A 19,976-nucleotide genomic window follows, 5' to 3' on the forward strand; every position below is an offset into this window, starting at 1 on the left:
TGCCTGCAGGAGCCAGGCGCACCCCCACAGTAGCCCGGATGGAGTGGACCGCCCTCGGCGCTAGCTCCTCCTCGTGCCTCGCCACGTGGTCGTTGCTCCTCCTCGTCATCTCCTACTGGCTCGCCACGTGGTAGTCACTCCTCCTCGTCGTTTGCTACTGCCTTACTGCGCAGCCGACGCTAGCAGCGCGCGCCCTCCTGCTATGCACAAACGGGAGTGAGCAGCGCTTCTCTGATTCGCTTCCTCGCTCACGCTTTGATTCGGTGTTTACTTTCTGCTTGCTTGATCATTGGCCGTGTTTGTTAAATTCCATGAAATTACTGTAGCACATTTGACTACTAATTTAGAGTATCAAATGAAGCCTAATTACAAAACCACCTCCACAACCCCCGTGTAAATCGCGAGACGAATCTAATGAGGTCTTTGACCGCGCGATTAGAGGTTGGTTACTATAGCATCACTGTATCAAATCATTAATTAATTACTGTCATTAGATTCATCACGAAAAGTTACACCCGTCCCTGAAAAAATTTTGCAAATAGACTTCATTTAGTACTCTATACATACGAGATTCTCTTCTCGAAAAACGTGCCGAAAAATTTTCGGCCGTAACCAAACACGGCCATTGATGGCAGGGGCACCGGTGCCGCCGAATATGACGTTGGGCTTCTGCTCCACCTACGGCGGGGGCCATGGGTAGGCAAGGAGGCCGGGCGGTGCTACCAGCAGCATTGCCAAAGGCAGGATGTGCCAGGCACGTGTGCAGCGGCGTCGGTGGCCCCAGGCCGGCAAGCAGCCTGTCGTGGTGACCGGTGATATTTTTTTCTTTTATTTTTTTTGTTTTGGTATTTTCATGTTTTTTTCTAATTTTTTTAGTTTCTAAAAAAATGATTTGTGGGGTACAAATCGATTTGTAGGGACAGAAGTTCGTCCCTACAAACAGCTCCCCTAGATTATATTTTTTATCCACCCCTAAAAATCCTTTTCATAGAAGTGCAACCTATATCTTTTCAATACAAGTAAAATATTGGAATGTACATGCGATGAGATTAGGGCTGCTAGCTTAGGGCTTATATTGATCTTGCTAAAGATTGTGAAAAAAAAACAGATTGGATATTATAACCAATCCCTCTTTCTCATGATCTTCAATTTCTTTCTTAGCCTTTCTCTTTGTTCTTGTCACTTCGAGCCTTGATTTATTTCTTAGCTAAACTACAAACATCATCGGCACTATCCTAATTTTCTGTAGTTTTCTTATTCTTTGAAAGCCAGATATTATCTTCACATCTCATCATGCCAAGTATAATAAACTTTTACACATAAATATTATCTTCTAGAAGTTCTTGGATCTGCAATTTGTTTTTCTCTTTGTGTATACATAGTACTCCTTCGTTTCAAACTATATGTCATATAGGCTTCTATAGATTTATAGTTTTTGCTATTATCTAGATATAGTATATATCCATATGCACAGAAAAAATTATATACCTACAAGTACCAAAACGATCTATAATTTGAAGGATGTGTCTCCTTGTCAGTCAATTTGATATATTGTTATCTGTCAATCACTGCATCCAACTGGTCATTTCATCCTATCAGCTAGCTAGCATGGTGCTTTCTATTTTCGTGTGTACGCCAGTTAAATGCCACACTAGATGCGCATATACCATTGTACCCGTTACCACTTTGGGCCTGTTTTGCCCCTATTGGAGGCCTGTTAACAAGATGGTGTTTGTTGTTGTTACCAGCCCAGTACTTGGCATTAAGCCTAGCACTGGCCAGTTTGTGTGTGTGTGTGTGTTTCAATTAAAGGTACACAAAAATAAAAACGCACTACAAATTACTTGTAAAGTGTTTATGCGAGAAAAATTACATGTAAATGTTTTTCTGGAACAATGTAAAGATTTGGGTTTATCTTCATCAATAACAAAAGATGCCACCCATCTTGAAAAAAAAATCCCAAAATAACAAAAGGTTAATAAAGTTGCAAACAAACTTTTTGGGTTGGCAACAGAGTTACAGTTGAATTGGAAATACCATTTTGGCAAGAGCAAGTGGATACATGCCGATTCCCTGATACTGTTAAGTGCTAAGGATCAAAAGTGTATCGGAAGGGTCTCCCAATGACGATGACCGCAAAACTGGTAGGATATGATCAACGTACCCACATATGAAACTTCAAAAATAAGCATAGCCATTAGAAAAATCGCCTATAGTCTCGCATACTTGTTTTTTCAATGACTTATCTGCAAATGTTAGGTATGAAAGACTGGCATTGGGATTCAACTAGAATGACCCTTCCATGATTCTTTGATCAGCAAGCCTGTAAATGTGCAGAGGAAAATTCAATGCAAATATCTATATGCAATCACAACAGCAAAAATGAGTAGGGTGTGATGCGCCAGCAGGTAAGAAACACAAAAGGTATCATCATCTACTCATACATACAACTATTTTTCAATGGCACAAAATCTGTCTCTTCCACAATAAAGCTTCTTTTAGCACTGTAGTGTATAATCTTGCTTGTTTAATGCATTCATAGGTTAATAATGTGAGAAGCAAATAGAAGTTGATACCTTCTAAAGATAAAACATGGCATTCCCAATGGAGATAATAATGTTTGATGCCAGTTTTGTTGCAACAAACCAGGAAAAAAAAAGCATGATTGCAGATAACATTAGCATGGAAACCTTTCCACAAAAATATTTGCATTGAAATTAATTGACATAAGTGGAGGAAAAATATCGTGAAATATCAATAGGAGCAAAATATATGAAAATATTGCATGTGATAAAAAATTACTCAATGTGTGAAAGCAGCGTAAGTCATATAGTGCACATGTCTTATTATGTAAAAGATATGGCTAGGTATGTTAGACGGTAAAATCTTTTCCTATGGATACAAAATGGTAAGGTAAACCCATATACTCTAAATGGTACTATAATGCAGAGCTGAAATGACATGATGAAACAAAATCACCAATCATCAAATCAGCTACATATCAGATAACAGTGATAGAGCATTTCCGATTTGTCCCAAGTACATAAAGCCAAACTAGAAAAAGGCTAGAGAAAACTTCACATATAGAAGCAAGGTGCACAGGCAATAGTACAATATTCATATATATGACTTAAATCAATCAAATTTGGTAAGACGTGAACTAGCACAACAGAATTAGAAGCTATGCACAAAGGTGTAAAAATTGCAATGTAACGACATGTTGTAATTTTTAAGGGTGTAAAAATTGCAATTTCATGGGTGTAAAAATCAAAAGATTAAACTGTTATAACATGTTGTCATTTTTCAAGCTAGCATAAAAAATGATTGTATACAAGAAAGCATGATAAAAGTTGCAAATTAGATGAACCTACTTCCTCAAAAAACATAAATGGTAGAACAAAAAGGATATAGAAGAAACAAATAAAAAAGTTAGAAGAAATTATAACAAAATAAAAAACTAATAGTTTAAACTCAGTAAGCAATTAAGCATGATTGAACTAGATTACACTAGAACCAATCAAAATGAAAAAAAATCTATTTAGACATAATGAAAATTTAAACAATAAACAAAATAAATTGAATTATCAATTAGCTAACACTAGCATATAGTGATATTGTGTTGTAACAGGCTAACCATGCATGCTGAAGCCAATATGATTTACAGGTTACTTACAATGGACAGCGAACAACAACAAGCCACCAGGTTTTGCTTAACTCAATCTTGGCACTTAGCTTTGCTACCATGATACCAAGCTTCCTCCCTCTTTCTCTTGTCACCGTCTGAGTTTTATGTTAAACCCTACACAACCAATCAAACAAAATCATTTGAAGAGCTTTTGTATAAAATGATTTGGTTCATAATAAATGAAGAATGTATGATATCTAGAGATACGGGAAAAAAGGGAAATGTGAGGAAATAGATTCTAAATTTAACATTGAAAGTAGCAAAAATTACAGTGCCTCATACTGTAATAAATAAAAATTATATTGTAATTTTTAAATTATCAGATGAGGTGTACAACGCTACATATCTAGAAGCAGGAACAACAAACAATAAAAATCTATGGAAAGAGAGCATATTACAAAACCAATTGTCATGCTGAATTATAGATTGGCTTCTTCCAGCTCATGCTTTGCATGTCTACTCCTTCTGTGAAGGCGTGCATCCTGAATTCTTGACTACTTAGTTCAGTGTAATATGCACAGAGTCAATAGCTATTGCTAATAATTTCGTTCTAGTGTAGGATGACACAAACTAGCTGGTAAATGAAATTTTAGATTTGAGTTAACAACTCACACGGTCATAGATTTACATTAAGTAGGAACAAAAACATTTGATGGAGAGAATGTTATGTAGGAACATTTAGATAAACAACTCACACTATCATAAATTTTAGATTAAGTAGAAATAGAAATATTTGATGAACAAAAACATGTTTTGAGTTCTTTATTATGTCACGGTAGAAAATTATGTGTGAAGAAAAAGCTGCAATCTTGCAAGACCAAAGGCTGGTGTTTCTGTTCCAGCCAACCCCACGGCTTTTGTTAGTTGAATTTACTAACCTGGATATACTAATTAAAAACATGTATACTACTGATCTAACAACAATAAGGTACCATATACTAAGAATCCTGCTGGCTGTATCTACAACAACGTCAAACCTGTTTTTACCAAGTTTTCTGCATACAAGCAAAAAGAAGCAAACAAGCAAGTGCTCTGTTTTCCTTTGGAGCAAACAAACAGAGGGAACAACAACTAAACACACAAACACGTTTGGGGAAACAAAAGATGGAGATGGAAAATATGTCTTAAATATTTCTATTTTTACATGCCACATAGCTTGAGACATGTGATACACAATCAACTAACCATCTCCATAGGTTCCTCTATCCCATTTGAACTGAAACAAAAAAAAATTCAGCAAGCATCCCTGAAAAACACAAGGACAACAAAGCCAACCATCTTAGCAGAGATACTAAATCCTCAACAACACATCCAGAAGAGACATGTTGACATGTTGCGCTTAAACTAGTGATCTCCCCTCCCATCCTCCCGCCTTACCCCTTCTCTCTCTCACTCCTTCCCTACTACTCTCACTCGAAGCAACAAGTGAGGATTCTGGTTGTAGTTGCTGTTGGAAATATGCCCTAGAGGCAATCATATTTCCTTGTATTCATGGTTAATAAAGTGTTCCTTGAATATTCATGGATGACAACTTGCATTGATTAATGCTTATGTGAAGTATTTGTGAAACTCTTTACTTGTATGAATATTCTAAAGTGTTCCTAATCGGAGTTCATGTAAGGACACACATGAATATTAGACTAGCACATGTATTAGTTGATTGACTACGTTTCACAAGTCATGGACATGGTGATGTCAAACTAATAATGTGGGCTCATGTGAGACATGAGATTGAACTGACCCAACACGAGATGATGACTTCTCATTACACAATATGTACGCTGTGTTCTAAGACCTGAGATCGTCGTATGTACTCAAGATGTGAACCGACTTACTTAGGAGCCATCAAACACTGCACCGTAACAGGGTAGTCATAAAGGTGGCTTTCGGGTCTGTCAAGAAGCATGCTGTGAGACATAGTCGGTCAAGATGAGATTTACCCCTCTCTACAAGAGAGAGATATCTCTGGGCCCCTCGAGTGATTCGGATCAGGAAATGCATGCCCATGCTGGGGTTAAGAGTTAACCAAGTATTCCGAATCACTGGATCGAGAAAGAGTGGTCGGCTTTAAACTAGACCAAATATCGTGAGGCAAAGGGAACAACATGTATATAATATTGTGGCGGCTCGTTTGATATGATCTTTACGTGCGCATAGGAGTTGACATGTCTTGCTAGAGGCCACTGTCTACTATTGGGCCGAGTAAGAGTACTCGGGCCATGTCTATTCGTATGTGAGCCCATAGGGTCACACACTTAAAGGAAAGAAGCCTGATAAGGATGAGATCCGAAATTGACTGGGCTTAGGTGCACTAATGGGCCATTTAGGCCCAAAAGGGGACACCCAAGGTGGGGCCCAAGGCAGCCCACCTAAGGGGCTATATAAACAAAGGAGGGGGCGCCTAAAAACCCTAACCTTGACCGACGCTACACTACTGGGAACAGTACTTCGGAGCTACAGTACCGTGCTACAGTAGCCGCGAGTGAATAGTGTCACCCCTCCTGTGCGCCAAGCCCGAGGTCGCCATCGCAGACCTAGCAGTCTGGATCGTGACGCTTCTTCCCGTACGTGTGGATACCTTGGAGGTGCCGCATCGGCTGCATAAGGACGAGCCGCACGTGAGGAGGTTCACGCAACTGCACTGCCGGCTTCCATCTACACTACACCGACGCGCTACAGAAGTTCCGCTACCGCGCGTCTAGTGGTAATCCCATGATCTATAACTGCAGTAGTGCTGGTTTATGTGGTAGAAATTTTTTTTTGCTACCCCATATTCATACAGTTGCTTCCCTGTATCACTCTCTCCAACTCTTAAATCATATCAAAAGGAACTAATTCAAATTAGATTCCATCAGTATCCAGATAGCATAACTAAACCGAACTGGAACCCTAAATGATGAAAAAGATGTCGACAACAGAACATAAATTGATAGGCAATCCCCAAAATTGAACCTATATACATCTTAATCAACAAAAATGATCTTAAACTGACTTGTAAATCGAGTAGATCTCACCATAGATGGGTTAGAAATCGACCATAGGCAAAATGAACACTTCGGACCACATATCGAGTTAGGAATAACACGAAATCTAACAGACCCCCTGTTTGTAGCGCGGGTCGAATCAAACGTCTAGATCATGCATCCAACTGAAACCCTAATCGATACTAGCAGTCCATAAGAAATTACCTGGTCACTAGAAGCCATCATAGAGGTCGATTAGGTCGTTGATGTGGCGCTCACATGCCTCCTCTATTTGACCTCCCCGCTGAATCCTGAAGGAAATACAGCGCAAAACATAGGGGGTTGCAGCTCCCGTGCTCCCTCCACTGAATCCTCCAGGGCCGTCTCCAGGAATTCGAGGCCCTAGGGCGAAATGCAAAATGGGGCCCTAAAATATATAAAAATAATATATCACATATAATTATATTTTTATGCAATTATGTAACTTTAGTACGTATTATTTCAAATTCTATTTAAAAATATATCAAACAATAATGATAAAATAATAAAATACAGCTAACCTCATGTTCTACTATAGAGCATTATCCTTCTCATATTCTTAGAATGAAATCAACAAAAAAAAAGAGATTGAAAAATGAGAACAACAAACCTGGAGGCTCGGCGTGCTCGCACAGGCCTGCCGTCGCGGCTAGTAGTAGGCTCAGCGCCCAGCGTAGACGGCAGCGGGCAGCCAGCAGGCTCCCAGCCCAGCGGCCACCGAGGTTGCCGGCGCCCGGCGTGCTCGCACAAGCCTGCCGTCGCGGCTAGCAGTACAACCCCAGCTAGAAGTGGCAGCGATCGATTCGAGTCTCGCGGCTGCGGCGTCCGCCGTCCGGTTCGTAGCAGCGACCGATCGATTCGTAGCACCAGGCCTGCATAGCACTTTGGCCCAGATATGTGGGAGGCCCCTCCGTTTGGGAGGCCCTGTTCCATCGCCTAGCTGGCCCATGGCCATCGATGGGCCTGGAATCCTCAATGCTGGAGGTCGAGGAGTTTTTAAATTTTTTATATTATTTTTTTCCCGATTTATCAAAAATATATGCCGAAATTTTTTTTTGCAAAAATATCCGCCGGATGAACTGACAGCAGAATGACATTTTTGTAAAAAAAAATTTCGGCATATATTTTTGATAAATCGGAAAAAAATAATATAAAAAATTAAAAAAATCGAGGTCGAGGAATCACCGATGAAGTCACCGCATCGCCCCAATTATTCGCCCCTCATCCTTACTCAGTGATGAGAACGGAGCTTAGATGGATCCAGCCAACCAGGCACCAGACGAGTGGTTAGCGTGATGGTGACCCCAGCCTTGCTGACACTGTGACAGACAACCAGTAACGGGTCACACACTCATGGACCCGACAACAGAATGGCTTGACATGATAGCGATGTGGGCCCAAAAACCTGTTCTCTAAAGGAAGTAATATCATCAGAATGGCTTGACATTTATCGATTGATGGAAAAGCACAATCTCAATCGATTGTGGAGGAGCAAATCTATAATTTGAAAAGGAGAGAGTAGTAATGATGCATATACTTATCCCTATAACAATAAACACGCACATGCTACTTTTGTGAACACGTTTGAGAGACTAAATTCATTAGCCTTTTCTTATGTACAATTAATATATATAACATATGTTGCAGGACATGGAGTAGTACAATAGGTCCATTCAATTCATACACAGTTCCAACGAAATGCATGTATGCAACTATAACTCACCACTGGATAAATGCTCTTTAGCCCCGATTCTAAACGGCTCCTTTAGTCCCGGTCCCCTAAATGAGACCACGAATCTACGGTGGACTAAACTTAAGACCTCTCACTTCACGTATAATTTTCTTACCACCCCACCTACAAATTACAAGTGACTCTAGATAACATTCTTTTCTTTCTAAACTAATTAACTTGCGAAGTACCTCAACCGGGACTGAAGAACCCTCTAGTTCCGATTGATAATACCAACCCGAAGTTATAAAGAGTCTATATTAGTTCCATATTAACACCAAATGGGGACTAAAAGAGCTCTAGGGTCCATAAATTTTGGACCCGAGACTAATGGGAGCATTTGTCCTGGGTCTAAATTCTACCAGGACAAATGATGGATGTGGGTTTTCTACTGGTGACTATTGACCAGCAGTATACTAGGATGAACAGCATCGCTACGCCCTTATAGGAATGTTGCTAATTTCTCTCAGGTTCTTTTATACCGTAGAAAAAGGTAACAAAAAGCTTGTTGGTTACCTGCAAACAAAATATTAATTATCTTAGCTCAGCAATAAGCAGATTGTTGTACCTGCAGACAATAAAGGAGTGTTTGGTTCCAGGGGCTAAACTTTAGACTATGTCACATCAAAGATAATCTTGATATTTAGTAGTTATTAATGAAGTCGTGTCTAATTACAAACTAACTGCAGAACCTTGGGGTTAAACTGCGAGACAAATCTAATGATGTATATTAATCCATAATTAGCGGATGGTTACCGTAACATCACTGGAGCAAATCATGGATTAATTAGGCTCATTAGATTCGTCTCGCAAATTAGCACCCATCTGTCAAAAAAGTTTTATAAACAAATTTTATTTGATACCCCTAAATGGTAATTTTTTTTGATGTGACAGGAGCTGTGACAGAACCGCCAAATTAAAACTCTCAATTAAGCATAATGGTCGTCATTTAAACACATCGGACGTATTAGCTTAATTGTTTAATTTGACAGTCCTTTCTCAGCCCACGTCCCGATCGAAACAACACCGATAGTCTCACGCGAATGTGAGCGCAGATGCTACAAGTACGACAAATACTTGAAAATACAACGATACACACATGACTCTGCCATAAGTTTTACAAACCAAGTTTGAATACATACATAATTTACAAACTTTACATTACCAAAACTAAAGCTCGAATAGAGGGAAAAAGCCTATAACTACCACAAGGGTACACCAAGGAGACCCCTAACTAAGTGTCTGGCTCCACAACCTCCCATCCCTCGGTGTCGCGGCGGATAAACTTAACGCAGCAAGAACAGAAGTCTACGTCTGTGTGTCCTGAAATAATGTTTCAACAAAAACCCTGAGCAACTAATACTCAGCAAGACTTACCCGACTATGAGTATACATAGCCCACGTATCTAGACATGCAAAGTTTTCTTGCTGGTGGTTTATTTTGCAGGAAAAAGCGTCTAGAGGTGGATCCTTATTTTCGATATTTTAGCTCCAGATTCTATATAGATTAACTATGATCTAGTATTGGCATAAACCATCTAAAGCAAACATGGTAGAATATTAGTTACAATTCAAAGTAGACATCAACATATATGATATAATCCATATTCCATTTCACATTACTACGATGTGACGCAGTTGATCAAGGTGCCCATGTCTGAGAACGATTGACGGCGAATCGATTCGATTTAACCTTGCAAGGTGGACCTAACCAACACGGCACGTATTTGCCCCGTCGGACTATACAAGCCAACCATTCCCCTCCCCGCCTCGAACTACAGAACTGCCCTACCTGCATATAGTCAGTCGAGATCAACAAGAGACCACCAAAAGTAAATACATGCATCCCAATTCTCCGCGACTACTCGACTCGCCCTAAGGGGTGGGTAGAAGTTATGTACTTTCGAAGCGAGGCAGTACTTGGCTTACCGGTTTCGACTACCTCCTACTCCCGGCATGCGGTTAGTACAATTCGAACATGATCAGCAGGGCCAACAAAGGTACGGTCCTTAACCGACCCATACGGAGCTACCCTTTTCCCGTCCGGTCTCAAGTTCAACTTTTCTTTTCCTTCCAAGAATAGTATCTCATATATAGAAACTTAAAATATCCTATATCTCACGAGTAACTGGAAATGACTCGACTTCTACCGAACTCTATTTAGCATAGCACGTCTATCGTCTGACATATACTAGTAGAGCACTCATGGTACCTAAGAGTTATGCATCTAAGGTTCCATTCAACTCCTATGACTTTAATGCACAAGAATTGATATATATATATATATATATATATATATATATATATATATATATATATATATATATATATATATAAGGTTGCATAATTTGAAATAAAAGTTATGCACCGGGGCTTGCCTTCGGGCTGCTGCTCAGAGCTAGGTTCAGACGGGTCATGGGCCGGGTTCTCACGCCTCTCCTCCTGGGCTTGCTCCGGCTGCTCCTGCGGTGCCGCAATCACCTCATACACGACGTCCTCAACTGCGGATGCTACATGAATGCATATAAAATAATTGAGCGCAGCTCAAATGATGTAACTACTATACTTCAAACTGGAATGCCCTGCGGACTGTCCGCGCCCAAGTGGCGGACCATTCGCGGTTCAACTCCACAGACCCACCAGAATCAACTACCTCTCTAGACAAATTTCAAATCTATACGACGGACTGTCCGCTCCCAAATAGCGGACCGTCCGCAGTTTAACTCTGTAAAACCACCAGAGACAACGACGCCTCTGGACAAATTTGAAACTCTACGGCGGACCGTCCGACCCTCCTTGGCGGACCGTCCGCAGCTCACTCTGCCAACCCACCAGAGACGACCACGTCTCTGGACAAAATTCTAGACTCTACGGCAGACTGTCCACTCTCCAATAGCGGCCCGTCCACAGTACAACCCTGCGAAACCCACCAGAGACAACATCGTCTCTGGACAAATTTCAAATTCTGCGATACCATCAGAGACAACAACGTCTCTAGACAACTTCTAACCTGACTTGTGGACTGTCCGGCCCTCCTAGGCAAACCGTCCACAGTTCATATCTTTTGACATCGCGCGCCGCCACCAGTGAGGCCGGCGCGGCAGCGCGGCGCGTCGTTCCCGCCGACGGTGGCCCGACCGACGGCGAGGCTAACACTACACCATCTACTGGACGAGGTGCATGCGGGCATGGGTGATGCACGCGAAGACATCAAGCTAGACCTAGTCAGCGACGTGCGGCCCGTGGCGGTCAAAATGACTTTGTCGAGAACGTGCGTGGAAACAACATGAACGTGAAGGAACGAGGGGAGCACGACTTTTAGCGGCTTACTTACAGTCGATTCGAGCTTGTAGACGAAAGAAATGGTGGCCGGGCGATGCAGTTCCACGGCGAAGTCGAGTTTGGGCGAAACTCTAACCGGCGGCCGGGGAATCTAAGATTCCCGGCGAGGTGGGGGTCGTGGCTGTGGTTTGAGGGGTTGAGGAGGAAGCTAAGGAGGTGGTTGAGCTTTGGGTGCGGTGGATTTGAAATCCATGGATGGGAGCTCACGGATTCGGCCGGCGAACGGGAGGCGCTCAAGCGCCGTCCATGGCGTCGGGAGAGAGGGGAAGTGAACCGAGGGAGAGAGAGCGAGAGAGTGGGCACGGGTGGGTGAAGGAAAGGTGCGTGCCTTCAATGCGGCGTACGGGATGGCCAGGGATAGGCTCGACGGTCGGCACGTGGCAGCGATCGACGAACCTCGGTCTCGGAGTGGTTGAAACAGGGCCGTCGTGGACCGTCCGCCGCCCCAAGCGGACTGTCCGTGAGGCAGTGTGTTACAATCCTTCCCCCTGAAAGAAATCTCGTCCCGAGATTTAGAGTGAAGTTGCTAATTGAAACAGGAGTGAAAAGTTAGGTACCTCGATAAGCTTGCAGCAACTCAGGACACTTGGATTGAACAAATTCTTCTGTCTCCCAAGTAGCTTCCCGCTCGGAGTGATTACTCCATTGTACTTTATAGAAATTACTGGTTTGATTCCGAGTAACCCGAGTCTTGTGGTCAACAACTTTCACTGGATACTCGGGATAGATAAGATCGGGCTCCACTTGTAACTTCTCTACATCAATCACTTTGCTTGGGACACGGAGGCATTTTCTGAGTTAGGAGACATGGAATATATTATGAACAACGGATAATTGGGAAGGAAGTTCCAGGCGATATGCTACCGGCCCACACCGCTCAATAATAGGAAAAGGCTCAACATAGCGAGAGGCGAGCTTTCCCTTCACTCTGAACTGTTGGACCCCTTTCATTGGAGATACCCGCAAATAGACATGATCTCCCACTTGGAATGAGACTGATTGACGTTTCTTGTCCGCATAACTTTTCTGCCGAGATTGGGCTATCTTCAAATTTTCTTGTATGAACCGGACTTGTTCTTCCGCCTCACTGACCATATCAGGGCCGAATACATTCCTTTCACCGGCTTCTGACCAATTCAATTGTGTTCTACACCTCCGTCCATATAATGCCTCAAAAGGAGCCATTCTGATGCTTTTTTGATAACTGCTATTATAAGAGAATTCTGCTAGAGGTAGGCACTCATCCCATTTCTTGCTATAAGAGAGCACACATGCTCTAAGCATATCCTCCAGAATTTGATTGATTCGCTCAGTTTGACCATCAGTCTGAGGGTGATAGGCGGAGCTGTGAATAAGCTGAGTACCCAGAGATGCCTTCAAGTGTTCCCAGAAACATGCAATGAATTGTGAGCCTCTGTCTGAAATGATTGTTTTGGGTACACCATGAAGACTCACAATCTGAGCCATATATATCTCAGCATATTGATGAGATGAATAACGTTTCTTCACTGAAAGAAAATGAGCGGATTTAGTGAGACGGTCAACGATAACCCAAATAGAATCATATCCCTTTGACGTGGGAGGCAAACCAACAATGAAGTCCATACTAATATCCTCCCACTTCCACGAAGGAATATCCAACGGTTGTAGAATGCCAGCAGGTCTGAGATGACTTGTTTTGACCCTTCGACAGATATCGCACTCAGACACATATTTGGCGACCTCATGTTTCATCGTGGTCCACCAAAATCGCTGCCTGAGATCTTGATACATTTTGTTACTGCCCGGGTGAATGGAATACCTAGAGAGGTGAGCCTCATCAAGAATTTGTTTCCGGAGTTCTAAATCCTTAGGTAACACCAACCGGTTCTTAAACCATAAAACATCATCGCCATCTAAATGGAAGCATGCCACTTGAGGGTTATGTTCTCTAAGCCTTTGCCTAATCTTTTCCATGCCAATATTGTTTTTCTGAGCCGCAATAACTTGATCTCGAAGTGTTGGAGTGAGAGTAATGCTAGCAAGAGTACCTTCAGCTACAATAGCCAAATCCATCTTCTTCATTTCTTGACACAGAGTCTCATGCAACACCGTAGCTGAGATGCAGCTGCAACTCGCCTTGCGACTCAATGCATCGGCAACAACATTTGCCTTCCCCGGGTGATAATGGATCTCCGTATCATAATCCTTAATTAACTCTAACCACCGCCTCTGACGCAAATTCAGCTCGCTCTGGGTAAAAATATATTTGAGACTCTTGTGGTCTGAATATATATGAATCGGATTACCCAGAAGATAATGTCACCAGATTTTCAATACATGGACCACAACTGCTAGCTCCAAGTCATGAGTAGCATAATTCTCCTCATGCCGCCTGAGAGCTCTGGAAGCATAAGCAATCACCCGCTGATCTTGCATAAGGACGCAACCGAGGCCCGTACCTATTGCATTACACAAAAAATGTCAAGGCCAGAGCAATATCTGGCTAAGCCAAAGTCAGGAATGAGAATGTAGCCAAGACTCGTACTTGATGCATCACAATAAACATCAAAAGGCCGAGTAATGTCCGGCTGAGCCAAGACAGGGGCCGACATCAATAACTTTCTCAAAGTCTGGAAAGCTAGTTCACATTTGTCGTCCCAAACAAAATTTTCCCCTTTCTTAAGCAATTCCGTCATGGGCCTAGCAATTTTGGAGAAGTCCGGTACAAACCGGCGATAATAACCTACTAGTCCAAGAAAACTCCGGATCTCTGGAACGGAGGTAGGAGCCTTCCAATTCAGGACATCCTAAATCTTGCTAGGATCAACAGAGATTCCATCTTTTGAAATGATATGGCCCAAGAATTTGACCTCCGTGAGCCAGAAATCACATTTACTAAATTTGGCATACAGCTTGTGTTCCCGCAGGCGCTGAAGCACAATGTGAAGATGCTCTGCATGCTCCTCTTCATTCTTGGAATATATAAGAATGTCATCAATGAAAACCACGACAAACTTATCTAGCTCAGGCATGAATACCGAGTTCATGAGATACATAAAATGAGCAGGGACATTTGTTAGTCCAAATGACTTGACCAGGTACTCATAAAGCCTGTATCTGTTGGAGAAGGCCGTCTTGGGAATATCCTCAGCTCTAACTTTTATCTGATGATAACCAAAGCGGATGTCAATTTTTGAAAATATCTTGGCCCCGAATAGCTGATCAAACAAAATGTCAATCCGTGGAAGTGGATATTTATTTTTGATTGTGACGGCATTCAAAAGTCTATAATCCACACACAACCTGAGGCTTTGATCTTTCTTTTTCACAAAGAGTATAGGACAGCCCCAAGATGATGTGCTAGGACGGATATAGTCTTTATCAAGAAGGTCTTGTAATTGTTTCTTTAACTCTGCCAGCTCATTGGGTGGCATCTGATAAGGTCTTCGGGAAATTGGTGTTGTTCCCGGTTGCAACTCAATAGCAAATTCAACCTTACGATCTGGTGGCATTCCCGGTAAGTCATTCGGAAAAACATCCGGGTATTCACACACCACTGGTATCTCAGCCAGAGTCTTGGCCTCAACCTGATTCACCATGTGTGCGAAAGGCATATGATCCCTCAGATTCAAGGCCATGAAACTAGGATTAGGGAAGTTGATATGCACAGACTGAGAAAGAGTGTCCAGAACGACTCCATGAACCCCCATCCAATTCATGCCAAGAATAATATCCATTTTCTGGTTTGGCAACACTATAAGATGTGTGACAAAAATCTTATCCTGTAACTGCAAAGGTACTTGCCTAACAAGTTGATTGGTAATTAAGTGCCCCCCGGGTGAATGAATATTGTATGACCTTGATACACTTTCCACTTCCAACCCAAGCCTACTCACACATTCCTTGCTAATAAACGAGTGAGATGCACCAGAATCAAATAGTACTACAACGGGGTGATTATTAACTGAAAATGTACCCATCATCACTGGCGCTCCCTCCGGAATCTCCTCAAGGGTGGTGTAGTGCACTTGCCCCGGCTTGAAATGAACCATTTTGTTCTTCTGATTCGGCTAACTGGATTGCTGACCTTGCTTCGGTGGCATAGGGCAACTATGTGCAAAGTGTCCAAGCTGTCCACAGTTGTAGCATGGGAATAAATTTGGCCGCACCCCCTGCTGTTGCACCCAAATCTTCTGCTCACTCTGCTGAGGAACCGGAGGTCTAGCTACCCCCTATGGCTGTGGCTGCGGAGGTTGCCGATACCCCCACTACTGCTGTGGCGGCCTGTACACAGGCTGGTGCTGGAAGGAGGCTCGCTGTGGCCCAGACTGCACAAGGCGGAACCTCTGTGGGTTGCTGCTAGAGGACCCCGCTGCTGGTGTCTTTCTTTTCTTTTCTGCTTTATGAGCTAGATGGGCATCCTCCTGAACGATAGCCCCATTGACTAGCTCACTAAAAGTGTTGAATTTGAACATTGCCAGGTGATCTTGGAGCTTGCTACTAAGCCCCTGCCTGAAGCAATCCTGCTTTTTCTCATCTATATCCACGTGGTACCCAGCATATTGGGATAGGGTGTTGAACGTCTGAGCATATTGCATCACACTATGGTTGCCCTGCTTTAGGGCCAGGAACTCCGTGAGCTTTCTTCTGAGCACCCCTGCTGGGACATGGTGTGCCCTGAAAGCTTCTTTGAACTCTGCCCAGGTGAATCGCGGGTGGTGTTCTGACCGTGGTGCAGCCCCCTGCTCCACAAGCCGACGGAGGAGCATCGTCTGCTCGTCACGCCTAGTGAGTATGGCCGCAATGGCCTGCACCAAATCAGGGGTGGTGGTGGCGCTCCCGCAGCGCTGTCTGCCATTCTGCATTTATCCAAGACAGGATTAGTTCCACCATCTAGATTAAATCAAACAATCTCGATAGCGACTAATTTTTCTATTCATGACAAATTTAGAATGTAGATCTTTAAAAACAATTCTGCGTAATGCTTGCAGGCGGGGCCATGCGGTCCGACCGGCTCAATTCAATTGGTCTGACCGGGCTGCCCTGGTCCAGTCGAAAAATGTATGGCGGACTGTCCGGTTTACTAGGGCGGACCATCCGCAATGAAGGAATTTCAGCTCACCGGACCGTCCGCTACCCTTTAGTGGACTGTCCGCTTCGCATTGTGCCTACCCAACTCGGTTTCAAATGGTTCTGTGCATTTTTCTTAACGACCGGCGGACCGTCCGCGTCTCATGACCGGACTGTCCGCATAACACGTTTGAACTGCCCGACTGTGTCTCCGATCAGGCCGACAACGCTTCCACAATACTTCGCCACGCCTATAAAATCTTATGACCCGAACTTCCTCTACAAAGGTCCTTAAGGCCTTAAACTCACACCTCTATCAACTCCTAGGGGAAAATCCCAAAAACACTACAAAATGAGATGCATGTTCGTCCTACGCTCTTTCCAATAAATTTTTTTTATACTTTTGGAAAACTTTCAAATTAGTCATGCCCGTACCACCCTTGGTGCGTTCCGGCTCTGATACCAGCTGTGACGAAACCGCCAAATTAAAACTCTTAATTAAGCGTAATGGCCGTCATTTGAACACATCAGGCGCATTAGCTTAATGGTTTAATTTGACAGTCCTTTCTCAGCCCACGTCCCGATCGAAACAACACCGATAGTCTCACGCGAAGGTGAGCGCAGATGGTACAAGCACGACAAATACTTGAAAATACAATGATACACACATGACTCTGCCATAAGTTTTACAAACCAAGTTTGAATACATACATAAATTACAAACTTTACATTACCGAAACTAAAGCTCGAACAGAGGGAAAAATCCTATAACTACCACAAGGGTACACCAAGGAGACCCCTAACTAAGTGTATGGCTCCACAACCTCCCATCCCTCGGCGTCGCGGCGGATAAACTTAACGTAGCAAGGACAGAAGTCTACGTCTATGTGTCCTGAAATAATATTTCAACAAAAACCCTGAGCAACTAATACTCAGCAAGACTTACCCGACTATGGGTATACATAGCCCACGTATCTAGACATGCAAAGGTTTCTGGCTGGTGGTTTATTTTGCAGGAAAAAGCGTCTAGAGGTGGATCCTTATTTTCGAAATAAAGGTTATGCACCGGGGCTTGGCTTCGGGCTGCTGCTCAGAGCTAGGGTCAGGCGGGCCTTGGGCCGGGTTCTCACGCCTCTCCTCATGGGCTTGCTCCGGCTGCTCCTGCGGTGCCACAATCACCACATACACGACGTCCTCAACTGCGGATGCTACATGAATGCATATGAAATAATTGAGCACAACTCAAATGATGTAACTACTATACTTCAAACTGGAATGCCCTGCGGACTGTCCGCACCCAAGTGGCGGACCGTCCGCGGTTCAACTCCGCAAACCCACCAGAATCAACTACCTCTCTGGACAAATTTCAAATCTATACGGCAGACTGTCCGCTCCTAAATAGCGGACCGTCCGCAATTTAACTCTCCAAAACCACCAGAGACAACGATGCCTTTGGACAAATTTGAAACTCTACGGTGGACCGTCCAACCCTCCTTGGCAGACCGTCGGCAGCTCACTCTGCAAACCCACCAGTGACGACCACGTCTCTGGACAAAATTCTAGACTCTACGGCGGACTGTCCGCTCTCCAATAGCAGACCGTCTGCAGTACAACCCTGCGAAACCCACCAGAGACAACATCGTCTTTGGACAAATTTCGAATTTTACGGCGGACTGTCCGCTCACCATTAGCGGACCGTCCGCAGTTCAAATCTGCGATACCATCAGAGACAACAATGTCTCTGGACAACTTCTAACTTGACTTGCGGACTGTCCAGCCCTCCTAGCCGGACCGTCCGCAGTTCATATCTTTTGACACCGCGCGCCGCCACTAGTGAGGCCGGCGCGGTAGCACAGCGCACCGTTCCCGCCGACGGTGGCCCGACCGACGGTGAGGCTAACACTACACCATCTACTGGACGAGGTGCACGCGGGCATGGGTGATGCACGCGTAGACATCAAGCTAGACCTAGTCGGCGACGTGCGGCCCGTGGCGGTCAAAATGACTTTGTCGAGAACGTGCATGGAAACAACGTGAACGTGAAGGAACGAGGGGAGCTCGAGCATTAGCGGCTTACTTACAGTATATTCGAGCTCTTGGACGAAAGAAATGGTGGCTGGGCGATGGAGTTCCACGGCGAGGTCGAGTTTGGGCGAAACTCTAACCGACAGCCGGGGAATCCAAGATTCCCGGCGAGGTGGGGGGTCGTGGCTGTGGTTTGAGGGGTTGAGGAGGAAGCTAAGGAGGTGGTTGTGCTTTGGGTTCGGTGGATTTGAAATCCATGGAAGAGAGCTCGCAGATTCGGCCGGTGAACGGGAGGGGCTCAAGCGCCGTCCATGGTGTCGGGAGAGAGGGGAAGTGAACCGAGGGAGAGAGAGAGAGAGAGAGCGAGAGAGTGGGCACGGGTGGGTGAAGGAAAGGTGCGCGCCTTCAATGCGGAGTACGGGATGGCAGGGGATAGGCTCGACGGTCGGCACGTGGCGGCGACCGACGAACCTCGGTCTCGGAGTGGTTGAAACAGGGCCGTTGCGGACCGTCCGCCGCCCCAAGCGGACTGTCCGTGAGGCAGGGTGTTACAGGAGCTTTAAAAAAACTAATGGAAACAAACACCCGAAGTTGGTTTTGCTGTCGATCGCATGCAATGCTCGCATGGTTGACACGGTCGTGGAACCCACGTGGGTGAACCCCACAGCAAGTCAGCAACTGCCCATTATTTACTCATTCCGGCTTCTCTTTACTTCGTTCCTTTCCCTTTCTTCCCCTTTCTTTTTCTCCAAGATCTACAACTATTCTAGCAGGAGCGGAGGGAGCGATGGAGCATGGGGCCAGCATGGTGGAGCTCGTGAAGGCGGGGCGTCGTCTCTGGTCGTTGAGCGGTGGAGCTCCAATCCGCGAGCTTCACCTCCAGGAAAACGGCGGCTGCCGGTGCGGCAAGTGCTGCCTATAGCCCGGCGAGCTCCGCTGGACCAAAACGCCACAAGTGAGCATGGCAGCAGCCCTCGACAAGCTCCGCACAGGGGCGACCCCCGGCACGCTCAGCCAGCGCCGCTATTTTTTTTCTTTTTTTTTGAAATTTGTTCTCGTTTTTCTTCATTATGAAGTTTTGCTCAATTGATTTGTTTTTTGCGATTTTGTTCATAATTTTTTCTTACAAAATTTTGCTGCC

At 44.3% G+C, this 19,976-nt stretch overlaps 1 long non-coding RNA gene across 1 annotated transcript; it reads right to left on the reverse strand.

Annotated features, from left to right (window-relative positions):
* Positions 1-1,888: 1,888 nt before the first annotated feature.
* On the reverse strand, positions 1,889-7,064 carry LOC120658830. The gene is made up of 3 exons (XR_005668861.1): positions 6,874-7,064; positions 3,674-3,799; positions 1,889-2,323 (listed from the first exon to the last, which is right to left on the reverse strand). It is a non-coding gene; the product is annotated as an uncharacterized LOC120658830 (long non-coding RNA).
* Between the last annotated feature and the right edge of the window lie 12,912 nt (positions 7,065-19,976).

The sequence above is a fragment of the Panicum virgatum genome, chromosome 2N, assembly GCF_016808335.1.
Source record: "Panicum virgatum strain AP13 chromosome 2N, P.virgatum_v5, whole genome shotgun sequence".
Taxonomy (NCBI): Eukaryota; Viridiplantae; Streptophyta; class Magnoliopsida; order Poales; family Poaceae; genus Panicum; species Panicum virgatum.